At 38.4% G+C, this 19,657-nt stretch overlaps 1 long non-coding RNA gene across 3 annotated transcripts in view; it reads left to right on the top strand.

Annotated features, from left to right (window-relative positions):
- LOC311438643 overlaps nucleotides 1-19,657 on the top strand; it is a 73,183-nt gene that overhangs the window by 10,908 nt on the left and 42,618 nt on the right. The gene's annotated exons all lie outside the window — the stretch shown is intronic.

Here is a 19,657-nt window from a genome sequence, read left to right as displayed (position 1 = left end):
TAATAATGAGTAACTGTGGGTGATTTGGTACAATGAGCACAGCCAATGATTTGTGAGGTCAGAATGATCTCAGAAGTGTCAGTATTTGCTACAAACCTCACTATGAATTACCGTGTCATACCTGACCTATTTCACCTGAGCTCTGGCATCAAACCTTTGGCCAACCTTTGGCTAGTTTTTTTACTGGTAGCAAGATGAGGTAACCTGCTTTCCCCACAACACTGACCTCTCTAAACCCTGTAGTTTCATGTAAGCTCAAATCTCAGATTTAGTATTACGAGAAATATAGTGCTGCTGTGTGCTGTTGCTTTCTTCCTGGGACCCAATGGCTCTTTCTAGGGGTCTGTGAATGCTAACAAACCAAGACAAGCCTGTTGAGAGTAATGTTAAGTTTGCAAAGTGATAGTCTCCACAGATGTTGCAAATTAAAAACTGTTCAAAACTGCTTCAGTCTAGTCAACAGCTAATGGCAAACTCAACACCTGACTGTTTGTTATGTGAATGCAGTCTTTTCACAGAAACTACTTCTAGTTTCCCTAAACAGTTTGAAGAGGTTTTCTTTTGTTGTCTTGTTCTAACTGTAGAGTAAAGCAACCTTGGAAAACTGTTAGGGAAAATATAAAATATATATTGAAATGTATTTATTTCAGTGTAGTGTTGTGCTCTCATGACTTTAAATAGGTGGAGAGTCTCTGCTGGAAGAAAGGAAAAGAAATTTAAACCCAAGGCCAGAATGATTAGTTAGTGAGTTTGAGCTGCAAGTTCATGCCTATTAGGGTGTGAAAAGGGAGCAAAGAATTTCAGCATGAAATCTTGATATGTGTGAGGGTGCCCACTTCTCAGGAGGTCAATGGGATAGCACAAAAGACAATAAACAAGAAAAGTGTTTTGGGTTTTCCCACATAAAATTGTTGTTGTTGGGGAATCATTCTTCTGAGGAGAAAAGGTTGGCATCTTGACACAATACTAAAGACCTCATATTAGCATATTCTTCAGGTAAAAAATGGCATAAGGAAAGAGAAGTGGACAGTTTGTGACATTCAGAATAGGTGTTTAAGAGTAACAAAAATAGTTGTTTGTTTTGTTTGTTTTAGATTTAGAATACAACAGTTTGGACTAGATGCATTCTGCTGTCTTCCGCTAAGAAGGAAAAGCATGCATCTGGTCACTGAAAGCACAAATATGTTGAAGTGTTGGCTTCCCCACGGGCAATGGAGTGGGAAGCAGAACACCTACAGGTGGTCACTAGGGTGTAGAGTCTCTGTGAAACACATGCTATGTCATTCCTCAGTCTGCTGCTCTTCAAAGCTAGAAATCATTCATTTTTTTCCCCTATTTCTTCCATGATACTTCATCTTGACCTCTGTGAAACTACTTTGCCTCATTGTCCATAGAGTTCTGAAGACTAGTGCAGAGCCTTGAGAGTAGTATCCTACTAGGGCAACAGATTGCTCTAATACCATTATCTCAACTAAAAAGGCCAACACTTTCTGTAATCTCTGTCTTCCCCCCCTTGCCCTGCAAAATGCCAGTCTGACTACTCTTACAATGCAAGCTGAATAGTCTTGGAGAAACAAATGGAAACTAGCAGCTAAGAAACAATAGAACGTGGCATGGAGAACCTGTTATGATCTTAAAAATTTCTCTGAAGTGGAACTGCAGCTAAGAACAGTAAACTGTCCCTTATACTGGCAGGAGGACTATATTACCCAGAATGACAGTGGCATTCAGCAGCTTCTGCCACAGTTCATGCTATTTATGTGGCACTTGTCAATATAAGAAAGACATGCTAGTATTGAGAAGCATATGGCTTATATTGTGCAAACAATAGTGTAGTTGTTCAATCTTGAGTTGTCCCTTAGTTTAATGAATATATATATATATATATATATATATATATATATAAATCTAATGCTCTGCAGGCCTTCCCTATGAACTCTGAAATCTGATTTGAGATATCTTGTCTGTTACCTTACCTAATCTGGCAGGCCCCAGCCTGGTGTGAGCTAACTGTCTCTTGGGATGGGGAGAATGAGGTGTTATGTGTTTGAGATCCATTCTTATAGGCAATATGTATGCATATGATTTAGGTCTCTTGGTTCTGTAAACTCTGTCCTGAAACTGATAATGGGTGTGGGCAAAGAAAATGTGCTCAAGAAAAAGCTCAAATGGCTTTTTTTCTAAAGTAATGTTTTGTTACTAAATAAACAACAAATGCCAGACCCATTTAAGAATACTCAGGGACTGGCTGTGGCTGGGCATCAGTCTGCATGTGGTGAGTAATTGCATCGTGTGTACATGTGTATACACATCATTATTATTTTCCCTCCCTTTTCTGTCCTATTTAACTGTCTTTCTCTCAACCCATGAGTTACCTTTTTCCAATTCTTTCCCCCATCCAACTTAGGGAGGTGGGGGGACAGAAGGGGGGAGCGAGGTTAGCGAATGGCTGTGTCGTACCTAGCTGGCTGCCAAGTAAAACCACAACAGGATGCAAGCTAATACTGCAAATACAACAGGAAGCATGTGGCCTCCAAAATTCACTGTCCGAAACCCTGATGGGGAGTAAGTGCTCCCTGACGATTTATTCCATTATTTACCAGGCGAAGACAAAGCTGTCAACAATGATATCTCCTTCCCAATTAAGCTCACTATTACAGTCCATAAATCACAGCATGCCTTCTCTGTGGGGAAAGAAAACCTGTACAATTTCTGAAAATGTTCATAAACAGTGTGTGGGAAATAGCTCTTTCTTCTTCTTAACCAAGCACATTCCATCATATTGCTTTAATATCAAATCATGACCAAAACTATTAAGTAGTCTAGGCAACTGTTACGTTTTAATGCCAGGTGAAGGTCTGCTGAAGTGTTGTTTGTTTGTTGTTGTTGTTGTTTTTTTTTTTTTTTTTTTTTTCCTCACAGGAGGCTGATCATCTTGATTAGTATTATTTTCTAGCTCTTTCCCACCAGGCCATGGGGAGTGGATGCATCTGTCTACAGGGGTTTCTTGTTCCAATACGGTACTGTCTGTCTTCCTAAAAGCATCCAGTGACAGAGCTGCCAACACCTTTCCCAGAGAGCTAATTGCAGTGCTCTGCTACCTGAATTCAGGAAGCTGCCATTAGTGAGCAGCCTGGCTTTCATGCTACAGGATAAGCCCATTTCTACTTGTACTTTTTTTTTTTTTTTTTTTTTTTTTTTTTTTTTTTTAACTTCATCATAGGATTGCGTTTGTGTTTTTTGCTTTGCTTTGCTTTTGCCAGAGCATTGTGTGAGAAACTAGTTGAGCGCTGTAGGACACAGGCCTTTACACTGTGCAAACCAGAGGGTGTAGTCACAGAACAGCCACAAGATGGCAGATTGGATATCGTATTTCCCAGTTGGGAGTGTGTCCACCTGCCTGCCCAGCTGACATGAGAGAGAAGTACTTCCTGTGTCTCCTGGTCACATGAGCAGAGTAAGGCTGGGTATTTCTTTCAGGCACTTCATAATATACTTCCTATAGGACAGAGGGAGTAGGGACTGAAAAGTGTCTGTTCGTATAGTGTTGTGTTTTTAGCAGTTATGCAAAACCTGTGACCCTATAGAAAAAGTGTAATAGCCCAAACAGCTAATGATCTGTTGTGGATAACCACAATTTATGTATATTTTGAATGGCAAGTGTGGGAAATAGCTGTGCATATTTCCTAGATATAAACTAGTATATTTGTCCTAGTGGCCCTGCATATGCAGTTCATTTTATGTTTTTAGAGGCTTTACCACTTAGAAATGAGATTAGGAGGGGGTAACTGGAAGTAATGATCAGCAAAGACTAGGAGCTTTGGGAGAAAAAGGATAAAGCACTTGCTCTGCCAGCAGAAGCAATTGTGCAGGGTCCATACCACTGTTGAAGGATGTCCTTTATGGCCTAGTTAGTGTAGGGAGGGAGAAGCAACCTTCAAGCAGAGGCTTTTGTGTGGGAGGCTCCTGTCATCTTTCCTCCCTCATTCTCACTACTACTAGGGTGAAAGTGTCCCCTGTACACAGCCCTTTTGTGGGATGGTGTGGATCTAGGTTTAGGAAATGTAGCAGCAGAAATGGAAAGCTGGCATAACATGATGATACCAGTCTCTTCAGAGACTTAGATGTATGTAAGTGAACTAGCACTGTTCAAACCAAGCTTTCAGGTGTTCTCCTCAATTATGAAATATACAAATAACTATGATTATTTTTCCTTTATTTTATTTATTTATTTATTTTAGGAGACCAAGCTGGTAGTTTCTATGCCTTAACTTTAAAGGGAAACATGAAAATCTGCTGAGACAGAGGAAAAATTGAAGGGTTTAATTTTTTTTGCTCCAGATAGAATAAAAAAGCTAAAGAAATTGGAAATGTCTAGAAAGTGGACTAGAAGCATGAGACTTTGAAACCCCATGAGTTGTTACGCTAACAAAACACTTCTATAATCTCAGGGGAATACAGGACTGGAAAATGTTTGCTGGGTTTTCAAGTCCAATCTCTTCTCGTTATATACAGTGTGCTGTTCATAAACTGATCAAACTCCATTTTAAAAATAAGAAGATGATGAGGTGTCTCGGTTGTTCTCTGGATACCCAGTACCCAGAGCTGGTGGAAGGGGATGGGGAGCAGGATGTGGCCCTCACCATCCACGAAGAACTGTTTGGTGACCTGCTACGGCACTTGGATGTGCACAGGTCGGTGGGACCAGATGGGATCCACCCGAGGGTACTGAGAGAACTGGCAGAGGAGCTGGCCAAGCCACTATCCATCATTTATCAGCAGCCCTGGCTATCGGGGGAGGTCCCAGTTGACTGGCAGCTAGCAAACGTGGCGCCCATCTACAAGAAGGGCCGGAGGGCAGACCCGGGAAACTACAGGCCTGTCAGTTTGACCTCAGTGCCAGGGAAGCTCATGGAGCAGATCCTCTTGACAGTCATCATGCAGCACTTGCAGGGCAAGCAGGCGATCAGGCCCAGTCAGCATGGGTTTATGAAAGGCAGGTCCTGCTTGACGAGCCTGATCTCCTTCTATGACAAAGTGATGCGCTTGGTGGATGAGGGAAAGGCTGTGGATGTGGTCTACCTTGACTTCAGCAAGGCTTTTGACACTGTTTCCCACAGCATTCTCCTCAAGAAACTGGCTGCTCTTGGCTTGGATTGGCTCACGCTTCGTTGGGTTAGAAACTGGCTGGATAGCCGGGCCCAAAGAGTCGTGGTGAATGGAGCCAAGTCCAGTTGGAGGCCAGTCACTAGTGGCGTCCCCCAGGGCTCGGTGCTGCGGCTGGTCCTCTTTAATATCTTCATCGATGATCTGGACGAGGGCATTGAGTGCACCCTCAGTAAGTTTGCAGATGACACCAAGCTAGGCGCATGTGTCGATCTGCTCGAGGGTAGGAAAGCTCTGCAGGAGGATCTGGATAGGCTGCACCGATGGGCTGAGGTCAACTGCATGAAGTTTAACAAGGCCAAGTGCCGGGTCCTGCACCTGGGGCGCAATAACCCCAAGTAGAGCTACATGCTGGGAGATGAGTGGTTGGAGAGCTGCCAGGCAGAGAAGGACCTGGGAGTGATGGTGGATAGTCAGCTGAATATGAGCCAGCAGTGTGCTCAGGTGGCCAAGAAGGCCAACAGCATCCTGGCTTGTATCAGGAACAGTGTGACCAGCAGGGCTAGGGAGGTGATTGTCCCCCTGTACTTGGCTGTGGTGAGGCCTCACCTCGAGTACTGTGTTCAGTTTTGGGCCCCTCGCTACAAGAAGGACATCGAGGTGTTTGAGCAGGTCCAGAGAAGGGCGACAAAGCTGGTGAGGGGCCTGGAGAACAAGTCCTATGAGGAGCGGCTGACGGAGCTGGGCTTGTTCAGCCTGGAGAAAAGGAGGCTCAGGGGCGATCTTATTGCTCTTTACAGATACCTTAAAGGAGGCTGTAGTGAGGTGTGGGTTGGTCTGTTCTTCCACGTGCCTGGTGACAGGACGAGGGGGAATGGGCTAAAGTTGCGCCAGGGGAGTTTTAGGTTAGATGTTAGGAAGAACTTCTTTACCGAAAGGGTTGTTGGACACTGGAACAGGCTGCCCAGGGAAGTGGTGGAGTCACCATCCCTGGAAGTCTTTAAAAGACGTTTAGATGTAGAGCTTAGGGATATGGTTTAGTGGGGATTGTTAGCGTTAGGTAGAGGTTGGACTCGATGATCTTGAGGTCTCTTCCAACCTAGAAATTCTGTGATTCTGTGATTCTGTCTTTGCCTTTACTACTGGGAGACTTTTCTAGAGTTACAGTGCTGTGAGTTTTAATTTTTTCTCTGCTTTCCAGTATTAACTTATTTATGGCCAACTTCGTCTAGTGTAGGATGCTTTACCTGTATGACCTTTATATACTTACTGTTCCCGATAACATTACAGGTTGTCCTTGCCCAGATAAGTATGTGCTTTACTGATCAGCAGAGTTTGGATACTTGGCATGAGAAGCATAGTGCTTGTGCTAAAGAAACCAACACTGACATAAGGGTGTCTGCAGCAACTAGAGAGAGACAAGCTTATACTTACTAAGTCTAAAAGCTGTAGAGTAATAAATACTTCAAAAAGTTGCCTGTGGAACAAATTTAAACTCCTCTTTTGTCCTTGTGGTTTTGAATCACCTAACCTGTTTATGTAGGATGTGGTGAAATGAGTCTGCTGTGAAGAATTTTGCCCTGACTGACAAATGCATGTCTACTCAGTAGGACTTTTGGGAATAACCAGTATTTAAGTTTATTGAGTGTATGGAGCCCATGTTGTCAGAGGTGAGCTGGACCTGCGTCTGAGAACTTGTCTGGTTTGTTCACTTTTTCCTACTCCTCTTTTGTCTCCCATTTTTCTTCCCTTTAATGATGGTTAGGTTTTCCTCTACTGTTTTGTTACTAGTCCAAAAACATACTGTTTGGAACTCAAGTCCCTGTGCTCTGATGTATTGAGATGGTGTTTTCAATCTGGAGCCTGTGTGCTAGCTCCAGGCTTTCTCTAGTCTGTTTCCATTATGTTATAGCAATGTTCCCATATCGCACAGTTGGAAAACTATTGCGCTGGGTGCTATACATGCAAGCAGATCAGGGAGGAGAGGAATCCTGGCATGGTTAGTTCAAGTAAAATACTGAATGAAAGCATGTCAGGGAGTGTATTAACAAAGATGTGGAATAATAGAGCTCAGACAATATCATGAAGAACATTAGTGGGGACTATCCTGACTAGTATCCTAATAAAAATGAAGTCTCAGGCTTCACTGAATATCTGCTAGCAACTCTAGCCCAATCCCAGCTTCTTCATGGGGAATATGGTTGAGAGCTGTTAATTGCTGCCGTTCTTTTAGATCACTTGAAGATCTTACAGGAGTTGTGCACTCCCGGAGTGATTTTAAAACCAACAAAGAAAAACCAATTAACCAAATCAAGTGCAACAAAGAAGAAACTGTGGTGTAGAGAAGCTGTTCAGTGGGGTGTCTTGATTTGTGTGTGTGTGTTATTAGTTAATTTCCTGATTTCTCAAGTTAAGAACATGAGTAAATTTTAATATATAAGAGAAAATTGCTATTGCTGGAGAAGGTCTGCATTTCAGCCTCAAACCATGCAAAATGTTCTATTTGAAAGGGGGGAGAGGGACCCATTCTAGGCAAAAAGGATGAGAATGCTTTCTTCTTTCAGCTGGTAAAGAGAATATACATGTGTACAGCTATAATTTGAAGCTCTTAACTATATCTGAGCTTAACTTACAAAAATTTTTAGTAGAAAGCTGAGCATTTTGTTTTAGTTTATACAGCAAATCTGTCAATCTGGAGCTGCACAAAGAATGCTGACACAGGTTCACATGTGCAAAGAATTTCTTTATTGGGATCTGTAGCTGGTTGAATTTAAGAGCAAAAGTACATTTGGGGAAAAGGAATACTTAAATGGGGCAGAGTCAAGAAGAGAAGAGGGAATCCTGCAGACCTTCCATTGAGTTTATCTAGCAGTGTTCAGCCATGTGGCTTTATTATTAGCAGTCAAAAAGATCAATCCTTTTCAACTTTTAGTGAAAGTCTGATGTTCTTCCTTTCCTCGTTCTAAAACTGAAGCTGAATGCAACTCTTGTTTTTGAAAATACCTTGAGGTGCTGAAATGAGTTCTATCAAGCATTTTCACATCTGGTAATACTCAACAGGAGAAGTGGATCTGAATTTCAATGTGTGTTGGAGGAGTTGTTGATCAATTTACTTTAACATTGCCTCCAGAATCTGATGATAGATCAGTACAAATGTGGGTTGGAGGGATGCTTTAGTGGATGGGAGGAGAGATGATCAGATTTTTAATTTGAACATGGTCTTTAGACTGTTGCATTCATAAATAAAGATTTAAGATTCTGAAAAGCTATTTGTGAAATGATTTTTAACTCTTGTGGCCATGAGATAGTTATTGAGGGGATTTGTTTGATGTCTCTAATGTTGAGTTGAATGTTAAATTGAATAGATTTGATATGTGCTCTTTGTGTAATAAAGCTTCAGTACTGAACAGGATAGGAAGAGTTGGGTAATTTAGTTTGCAAAAGAATAGATTTATTTGGTTTCCAGTACTGAAAGGAAACTCAGTGAAGGGTGCTGATCTCCTGAGAACCTAAAAACAGCCTTAAGAATAGGGGCAACAGAGTGTTTTGTATGTAGCCTTGGAAACAATGTCTGAAACAAAGAATGATATTATTTTTACACCTGCATCAGCACTGTAGAAAGGTCATAATCTGTAAATGCACTGAGGACTCCTGTATTTTAATAGCATCTTAAACTACAAGGAAATACTGTTATTTATCTTGAAGTAAGTTATAACTAAGAGCATGAAACATTGTCAGCTGACCAAGTACACTGGTATTCAGCCTCATAAGGGAGGGGAATGTTTGCCGGAAGGCTGAAGTTACACCAATATTCAAGACAGTTTCTTAAAGCATGTTGCATGTAACCCCATCAAGCCTACTGAGCATCACTTATGCACACTGTGCAAAGCCCTGGGGAATAAAAAGGATATACAAAGCACATTAATCAAACTTCTAGAATTAGTACTGGGGCTGAGTAAGCACCCATGAGTTGGAAAAAGGGTTTCGGCAGAACGTGGAGGACCTGGTAGAAACCAATTCCAATATGATGCCTCTCCGTTTTTCAGTCAAGGAAAATATGATCCTGAGCCTTAAACTGTGCTCATATGTTCATATAAATGTGTTTACCTGGAGAAGCGGCCAGACATCAGAATGGACTGCCCAGGGAAGTGGAGAAGTCACCATCCCTGGCAGTATTTAAGAGATGTGTGGACATGGCACTAAGGGACATGGTGTAGTGAGGGGAATTGTTAATGTCAGGTTGACAGCTGGACTTAATGATCTTCAAGGTCTTTTCCAACCTAGATGGCTTTGATTCTATATAAGCTGTTCAGCATGGAGGGAGGAAAAACAAAACAAAACAAAACAAAAACAACCTTTGGACTAACCAGTGAATTCCAATATGATCCTGATAGCTAGGAAACTGGGACACATCTATAAATATCACAGACTACAGATATTCTGATCAACTCTCTTGGTAACTTATAAAGATATTTAATACAATTTTTTTTTAGACATTGTTGCTAACAGAGAATCATCTTCAATGTAATTTCTACAAGATATGCAATGAGGGCATTTGATCAGTGAGAGATTGATCAGGAGATTGAGGGCATATACTAAGACTATTACCTGAAGCAGTATACAGCCCTTGAAGCAGTAAATACCTGCTTAATGACTAGCCACTCTTAATTGCCCATATTATCAAAGGCTGTTGACTCTTTGCTATGTTAAGATTACATATATATGCATACATACACACATCTTCATTGCCTCACGCTTACTTCAGCAGTCTGTAGTAGCTATAGAATACAACCATTCTAAGTAAATCTGTTTTATAACATGAAAAGGACAAATGATACAAAGTAAGGTAAAACAGGAGGAAAAAAAGAAAAAGCACAGGGCCCAGAGTAGAAGCTAAAAGGATCAAGTTGACCAGAGAATCAAATATTTCCTCGAATTAAGGAAGAGACCTTTTCTCTGTTCTTACACTTCGTAAGATTGTTCTTTGATGTGGTCATTACATATGAAAAAAGAAGTGGAAATACGGCATACTGTATAAACACATCCATCTATATGAATTTTGAATGCACCCAAGCCTGAGGCTTTTATACTTCAATATTTTTTCACAACGTGCTTGCTACAGGAATCAGTGCCCTGCTGTAGCATAGTAATATAACATAGTACTATTTGGGAAGAGAAAGAAGTATCTGATGGGGGTTGATTTTGCAAATGACTGACTTAGAAGGTGAAAAAAGCACAAAAACAAGCAAGCACAGAGCGTTTTTCACAAAATCAAGGTAGCAATGAAAAAATCTTACTGAAGAACTGTTCTGGAGGTTTTGTGTTATTGATGCAAAGGGCTAGAAGATCCAAGGCTTGAAGTTAAAATGTCATGCTTCAGTTCAGTTGTAGTGTTGAAGTTGTGTTTATTTTCCTCTCCGTGTTCATGTGATCTTTAATGTTTGCAAGTGTCAAGACAGGTGCTCTACTTGTTCATTAAAGCATTATGTCAATCAGTGCTTTCATGATATGCAAGGAGAAAACGACCTTCATTATTTTCTATTTTTGACTGACAAATTAACTTGAATACACCTTCAAAGCGATCTGATGGTAACAGAAGACACCTCTTTTGCCGTGTACTATAAATTTTCATTTGAGACCTAAGCACCCAGTGACTGCTCATGAAACAATCCCTCCCTAACAGAGGAACAATTGCATTAAGAAATACCAGTTCCCCAATCTTTTCTTAGTTTACTTTGTCTGTCTTTCCAGCCTGTTATACATGTACTTGATGGCTCTATGGCAGGCACTCTGCATTATTTTCTGTTTCTGTACTAGCTGAGTGAAGACCAGGTCCTTCACAGGATAAATCATTGTTTGCATTTTCCTTTCAAGTTACAAAAGTCCTTTCTTTTTCTGTTAGGTCTCAGTTTGGCCAGCTAAAAATTTATTTTGGTAGAGGGGGAAAAAAAAAAGACAACAACAAAAAAGCACCCCAAGCCACCTAAGAAAGTAACTTACTTCACTGGCTTACATGATTTTTTTTTTTTATTTTTTTTTTTTTTGCTAACAGTTGTATGGAGTGCATGAAGGCACTTAGCAGTCCTGATCAATAATGCTGCTATCAAGTTTTGAAAGTTTCTGTGAAAAGCTTTATTGAAGTAAGCCATCTGTAAGCAATTAATCAGGATTCATGCATCATTTTTCTTATTAGAAGAACCGAGATACCTATGGAATTGTCATTTTTAAATTTATATGTGTGTGTAGATACACACAAATAGGTGATATCACTTAATTCTTCTGGTAACAGTGATATACATTAAAATATATGATAACAGTTCTAATAAACAGTTTTTCCTTGTATAATATCTGCCAATCAACATTAATGAATGAATCTGCACAATAGCCTTGAGGTAGAGGCTTTCTAAAGCAGTTGGGGAAGTTGAGGTACAGAGCTACAGTTTTGCCTGAGGCCAGATATGTAACTGTGGCATGCTGGAATGAAATTTTTTCGCTGTAATGCCTCCAGCTGCTGATTTACCCACAAGAGGATCCTTCCTTTCATGCATCTCCAAGAGTGCAATCAAAGCACCATGATGCTCTGATCAGCTGCTTCTGTGATGCACAGATACAGTGTTCAAGAGGCAGGAGAAAAGCCAAAGACAGATCTTAATCCTAGAAGAGATGTCTCCTCAGATGTGATATCCCCTTAGAACAGTTGCAGTAGCACAGCTTTGATAGAGTCAAAGTAGTTGCTTCGGTAAAACGTGAAGGAATGAGGTCTGAAGCTCACTGATTATTGACTTGTTTTGGGGATGGGGGAATTTACTGATAATTTTTTATTGAATAGGTGTGTATTTCATAATGCTGAACTACTCACATTCTTTTCTAAGTGTTCATTGCAAAAAAAAAAAAAAAAAAAAAAATCTAATTTTAATTATGATTAGTGTTTATGGCTTTATCCAAAGGCTACTAAATTCCCCCAAATCCCTTGGTTTCTGAGGTTTCTGTTGTGGTTACTAGTAAAAATTTCATGAAAACTATTTAAGTTTTTTAAATTCTCATTGGTCAAGGCTCTTATCTGTCAAAGGTTTGACCTGGATACAGTGTCCCTTTAGTCAAGACAAAAGATCTTACTTTGTCTCAGCATACATTATTTCATGTTGAAAAAATGCATGACAAACTTGTACAGCAAAGGCAGCCCAAAGGAGACTTCCAACACAAGCTGCCGTCTGTTGATTTAGACAGACACCAAAGCATACAAGGTCAATATTATGAATGTAGTATAATGCTGAAAGCATTGTTACTGCAGAAACAGTACCATATATATATATTTATTTTTTTTTAATCCATTTTGCTGATACCACTAATTTCTCTATTGACCTGATGCCAGAGTTCTTGCAATGAAAGGTTATAGAAGAGTAGGATAGCAACATCTGTTTGTTTGTAAAACTGGCAAGAGAATGATTTGGAGGAAAAGAAGTCTAAAGACAAAAATTAGAGTTCAAGTATGAATATTAGTTAACTGCATTTTTGAAAATAGATATTTAACTCTGGCCAAGTATCATGACAATCTCAAACTACTGTTTAAGGCAGATTAGTGTTTTGAATTTTAATTACGTAGTTATCCTAACAGCTGCCATGTCAAACTATCTTTTCTGAATATGTTTCTTTTCTCCCTCCCAACTCTACTGAGTTGGCTTGTAGTACTGATTCATTCCATTCTTGCTAGTTCTAGTTCACCTCTCTCTATTCTGGATCCAGTGATATATTCTTTCCCAGTCTTCAAATATTCAGCATTGAAACAATTCCATGGATAAGAATATTGAGCTCTATTAAGGATATATTAGTAATTTTAAATAGGTAGTTGTGAATTTTTAGCTCTAATCTATAGCAATCTGACCTGAACATTTTATTGTAGTATGGAGTTTTAGGTATACTTGATTTGTTGTGTATAACTCGTTTGAAACATCAGATCAGAAAAGCTAATAAACTGGTAAATTAAATATTGCAAGCTATTAGCAAAGGATTGGATGACAAAACACAGAACGTTGTGCCATTGTATGAATCTTTGCTGTACGTCTTGAATACTGAACAGAGCTCTGGCCCTCTCATCTTTTTAACAGGATTTAACAACTTAAGAAAAAGTTTGGAGAAGGGCAAATAGATGGATCAGAAAGATGGAATAGCTTATATAGACAAATAAACCAAACAAAGGGTAGAATAAGTGGGGGTGGGGTGGGGTTGAAATATAACAGGGTAGAAATCCATGAAACAGGATGGAAAAAGATGTACACAAAGTGAGTATTTACCTTTTTACAATTCAATAGCTTAGAGGGAACCAATGCCATTATAAGGTAATCAAGCTTTAAGCAAATGAAGATTACCTTTTCACCAAAGAGACTAAATCAGGTCTGAAAGTCATTGGCACAGCACGTCTGGAGGACAAAAGTAAAAAAGTGTTGTAAAGGAGTTAGAAATAGCTCATGAAACTAGATAGATTCATTGAAACACATTTCCACTTAACAGTTACTGGACAGGGTAATAGTTGACTCCCAGGAGGTGCTCTACCTCTAATAAGAAAACACTTCTGTAGTATCTCGAATTTTTATTCCTGTTTACCACTGTTGGGACTAACCAGAGACAAATGTAGAATTCAATAAAAGTTAATAGCAAAATTAATGAGACTGCAGTGATAACAGGGAACAATAATATAAATTTCCTTTGTAAAGGTATTTTTATTTTATTTTATTTTATTTTTAAAACAGACCCAAAAGTTTTAAGGAGCCAAGTTTCTGAAGCATGAGGTCACTGAGTCTTCAAAAACCAAACTAGACACTGACTTTTTAATGTCTTTGGTTGCTTTCTCAGATCATCAAGCTGTCCAGCATTTTTCAGTACTGAAGCCAATATTGATTTCTTTCCATTTTTAATAAAGTCACTGAAAGTGAATATCAGAATATCATAGCCTCCATGCATAATTCAGCACTTGTTGACACTGAAGGCAGCTAAATAAAGGAAATTTGATTGCTTTTAGAAGAAATTCCTGGGCACCTTATTTATGGAGTTGGTGCATGAAAATCCCGTTCAGTTTGCCTTAGATTAAAATATATATAAATTATTTTAAGCTACCTTATCTACTTGAGATGTCACACTTGTACCATAATCATCTATACTGTTTTTTTCCCCAAAGTGTTGCTTAAACTGAAAAACGTGTGTGTAGTTTTTTAGTTTAAAGTATTTGGGGAATTTGAAGGATCTCTCTTCTGCCTAAACACAAAAAGAATAATGACCTAGACTTTTTCTTTATTCTATCTAAAGGTGGAATTCTTGTCTGTGAAGGGATTTCCTTCCTTCAAGAGCTATTGTGAATGAGAAAAGTCTGAATAAAAATATGAAATTGTCTTTAAATACAGAAAAAGAAACAACTTGAGAATCTGTTTATCAGGAATGATTCCTTCATGAATTAAATCATGAAGCATTTATACTCTGCAACCTTGATTTTTAAATATATGTAACCACCACATGCTGAAGAATTCTTTGCAGCACCTTTTAGCTGCAGCAACCCAAACACAATGGCGTATTCTCAGTGCTTAGACAGAGGTGTGGTGACAGAAGCATACTACAGTTAACATGTCTGTAATGAAACATTACATTTTCTGAATTAAGATCGTATATAGCTCCAAAAGGACTATTGAACAATCAATTTTGGTCTGGAGATCTTAATCATAAATCAACTGTGGACTGATTATGTTGTGGTACTGGAAAGAATCCCTATAAAAGGGCCATAAAATTGCAAGATATGATGTGCTGGGAAAACAGATTTCCCATGTTCTGTCTCATAGAGAGCTTCATTGTCTTGTTTAGTCTTTGTTGTACTAAATCTTTAGTAGAATAGCAGTGTTTTATCTTCCTTCAAATTTGTGTTTTCCACTCACTTTGAATTCTGCTTAAAGGAACTTAGAAAAAACTCACTGTATCCTGCAGTATGGATGCAAGGAACTACATGCTTTTATTTCCCTGAAGCCTGAAACAAAAAGACATTTTTTAGTGTATTTGGAGTCATGCTCCTTGATATTTATTCTTTCTTCATATTTCTTTCTAACCAATATTATTAATTAGCTATTGCATGAGGCCCCTTGGGACTTCTGATTAAACCAACCACTTATGCAAAAAATCAATCTTTCAACGGCAGGCTTTGTTAATCTTCCAAATCCAATTTCCATTTCTCACATTCCTGGTTTATTGATTATACTTCAAAATTCTCAGATCATCTGTTGGGTTTATTGAATTAATCTGTATCTAATAACTTAATTGTCTTGAAAAACAGATGTGCTACTTCCACTGAACACTAAAATTTGGTTACAGACAACTAAGGAAATGACAGCACACACGCACATATTTATTTAAAATCATTTAATTACTTAAACTTTCACACTGACTTGCAGTGAGATTGAGTATGAAGGGACAAAAGGGTAAGGAGGCTATACTGTATAAATGAACTTGGCAAAACCCTGTTTTTTGGTGTGGTTTTGTGTTTTTTGCTTTGGTCTGTTTGTGTGTGTGGGGGGGGGGGGGGGGTTTGTTTGTTTGTTTGTTTTTCTTCTGCTACCACAGTGAACTCTGTTTCATTTGTAGCATACAACAGTTGTTTTCTTATGGGGAGACATTGACATAGCCCTAAGTGCAGTTAAGGATGCTGCTGTATTTAGTTTTTGCTATGGATGCCCAGTGCGAATTCCTCCTCTGAAAAAAAAAAAAACCTTAATATTTAAAAGGATAAGAGAACTAGAAACACAGATAAGCGGAGACAAAAGTTGCTTGTCTGTGGTTATACAAGTAAAGCTGTTTCACTGGGAATCCCTGTTTCTTAAGAAGGGATGAAGAGTTGAGCGAGCTGGTCTGGCAAAAATTGCTGGATGGCAAAGCTGTCCAAAAACTAATAAAGGGCAAAGGGAGGACCTGGAATTCCTTATATAGAACTAAAAGGATGAATTGACTTGACTTAACTAATTTAACTTAAAAGCTGAGACTCTAGAACAATTGAAGTCACTGGCATAGTTAGTGTGTGAGTTCATTTAGAAAGAATGAAGCAACCATGTAAATGGGTCTGATCTCTAGAGCTGGGTAGACCTGGTGAAAACACCTAAGTGGTAAGAAATCAAGAGGAAGAAGAAGGGGAAAAACAACAACAACAAATTATGAACTCTATGGTGGGTGTTTGCTTTCAAACACCAGAGCCAGTGGAACAGGCAAAAGGCATCTTCGTGGAAAAAAAAACAAACAAACAAAACTAAATAAAGCAGAGTCCATGATTTGGTGTTGGCAAAGGTTTTTACTGCCTAGGCATCTGCTGGGAATTAAGTACATCAACACTCAGATAATCCAGAAAATTCTTGGAGTACTTTAGTAGGCAAATTTTATATATAATGTAGATGACATTATTAGAAGAAGATTGTGTAGGCTTCATTCTAAACAAATACTTCATTGAGGCTGAAGATAATTTGACTGAGTAACCCTGAAGAGATAGTTCACCATGCTGAGGGTGGGGAAGAATAGCACAGCCCCTTTCAGTTAAACTCAATACTCAGGAGGTAAGATTTCCCTTGTTGCTGGTACCTGAAAATACATTTTTAATTTATCTTGACCATAGGAGACTTTCTGACGTTTTCACACATTGTTTCATCAAAAGCAAGATGAGGAACAGGTTTCTCATCTCGTTAAAGTGCTACAAGGTGGATGCCAAGCTGATTGCAGGGGACAAAAACTTGATTTCTCTTTGAATAGCTATTGAGGACTCTCTACCACTAGAAGTATAGGAACTAAATTACAGCAAAGGGGACCAAAACTGCAGTTTTGAAAAATATGTGGCGGTATATAGAGAATAGTGTAGCACTAGAATAGTTTACAGAGATAAGATGTGGAGTGTTTATTATTGGAGGTCCTTAAAATGGTGTAGACAAATGTGGTAGGAATGACTTGGGTAAGGATGATCCTGCTGCAGTTCACTGGAAAAGACAGATTGAACATTTGAGGTGATTTCCAGGTGAATCTATAGACTTAAGATTCACTAATATTTTAAGTTTTTTGTGTGTTTATTTTGGGGGGACAGGGGTGGGGGGAGGGATACAGTGGTCTGTTGTTAGATGTCTTTCCCCACGTTTTCCCACTCTGAAGTTTCCCCATTCTAAAATCTGGGGGGGTTGTATTTGAACACCTTACAAATTCACGTTTCACATTAACTGATCTTTGTAGTAATGCTATATTTCTGTTTCTAAGTATGTTTTTGAATGATTGTGTACAAACAAAAACATGAGACCGGAAAACACAAAATACTAAATAACAAACATAGAAAATGTAATCATTTCTTCCAGTCAGAAAGGGGTTGGTATTAGCAACCCTGTTCAATAATTCACCAATCAATTAAAATAACATTATTATTCCCTCTTTCCACTTAGCAGTAACAATGTGTAAAGGTTACTTGCCATCTAGTTAGGGAGAAGAAGGCAATTAACATCAGAGTAAAATGGAATATTCATTTTTCTGTTACACCATGTAAGCATGACATGTTTTCCTACTTAAGATGGAGTCATCAGTGATAGCAGGTTTGAGCTTTCACCTCACTAAGAAATTAAGGAAGAATTTCTAAAACATTGTGCTGACCCTACAGATCTTGTAATTTAGTGTATAAATAGCTGGAGCCTAAGTTGTAAGAGGTGATTGCCATTTAATATAACAGGAATTAGGCTTCCAGCCACAATACCAGGAATGCTTCTGAAGCCATTCTCTTGTTAATTCACTAAGGTTTCTGTCTGTGAGCATTCAGGTCAGCACTTTGCTAGGAATTTCAGGCATAACCAGTGTTTTTCTTCTGAGATGGGGATTTTCTCTTTCCATTGATCTTTTTCTCCGATAAGGGGAGTGAAACTTCTCTTATTTTTTTGTTGTTGGCCTCACATCCCAAAGTTAATGGGGAGGGAGAAAGCTGAATGGATTGAATACAAGCTATCTTTTGCTGAAAACTGTGGAGTTATAAATGAATCCCAGGACCAGACTTATGACAGTCTTGGGTGAGCCTGATCATATCATATTCCTATGTGTGCCAATAAGTCAGGATAGTTTTGAGCTGCACCTTGCATGCTGCTCACTTGGATTCCTGACACCTTTACATTTTGTTGCCTCTAAGCATGTTACTGGGTTCCATTTCCTGGTGTTTGTTTCATCAGTCTCGAAAATTTATCACAATAGTTTTCTGTGGCTACAGATACATATTAAAAAATAAAATCTAGGAAAGAAACCAAATTGCTATAAAAGTTCTATTCAATAAACGATAGTGTTAATATTTATCCTTTGAAGTGTTATGAAATATTAATGCTTTATCAGAAGCAAGGGATAAATTTAATCGTCATTTCCTCAGAATGCATCATTTAGTTAGTTGGTTTCAGTCTTCCATCTTGTTTAGGCTACATTTACTTCCATAACAATTTTGAAAGTTGTTAGCCTGCTTGTATTGATACACTTGGCCTCAGATGTTAAGTTACTTCAGATTTTAAGAAAACAAGGGAGGGGAAATAAAGGAAAACATTTATTAGTACTGCTAGTAAGGAAGACAAAATTTATTTTAATAAAATTTACTTTAGCAAAATTTATTTTAAAAGCAAACCAGCAAGTACTCTCTATGTGAATGCCTTCAATTTCCAAATACAACAGGATGCAGAGCATCTTTGTGAAGTTACCATTTCACTGAAAAAAAGAGAGCTTTGAGACTCTAAACTCTTCTGAAAAATCTAGTGTCACATTTGTCTTTTTCTTTTCCACTGACAGATTTAAGAAATGTTAAGCATTTCTGTCATTCTCATGTTAGCATATGAAGTGTGAAAATTAATTTTACTTGCTAATTGAAAGATAATTGGTTTTGGGGCAGGAATTTTCACTCCATTGGGAGGAAAAGAAATTAAAATAAAATTAAAAACGTAGGTCTGCTGCAAGTCAGCGGGAGAGGTGGCATGGTCCTTCCTTGGAAAAGTTTGTCTGCAAATTAGAGGAAAGGGAGGTGTAAGATAAATCTTATGAACTTACTCCCAAACAACTGAAGGCAATGAAACAGAGGAGCATATATATATATTATATATTATATATATATATATTATATATATATAATAATATAATATATATATAATATAATAATAATATATATATATATATTATATATATATATATATATAATAGTGTTTCTTCTAGAAAGAGCTTGAATCTATTAATATACATTGTTATAGCAGAAAACAACCTTAATGGATAACTATACCCACAGAGGATAGAACATCAAAACACAGAGCATAAATAGTACTGCTAAACCAAGAGCTGTTCTTCTCTTAGCCATGTGTTTATTTCAATGGTAGGTAAACTGGATAGAAGAATGTGAGGCATTAAGAATAATATTTTTTTTGCAGTCATGTCATACGTATGTAGCTATTGTACTTTGCTACTGAGATGTCAGCTTTTTCTTTTGATAAGTTCATCAAATTGGTCTCAGTTGTGCATTGTTAATTTCATGGAAAACAAAGATAACCAA

This window comes from Aythya ferina (genome assembly GCF_964211825.1).
Source record: "Aythya ferina genome assembly, chromosome: 6".
Taxonomy (NCBI): domain Eukaryota; kingdom Metazoa; phylum Chordata; class Aves; order Anseriformes; family Anatidae; genus Aythya; species Aythya ferina.
Note: the sequence above shows the minus strand (reverse complement) of the source record. Positions and strands in the feature narration are given on the sequence as shown.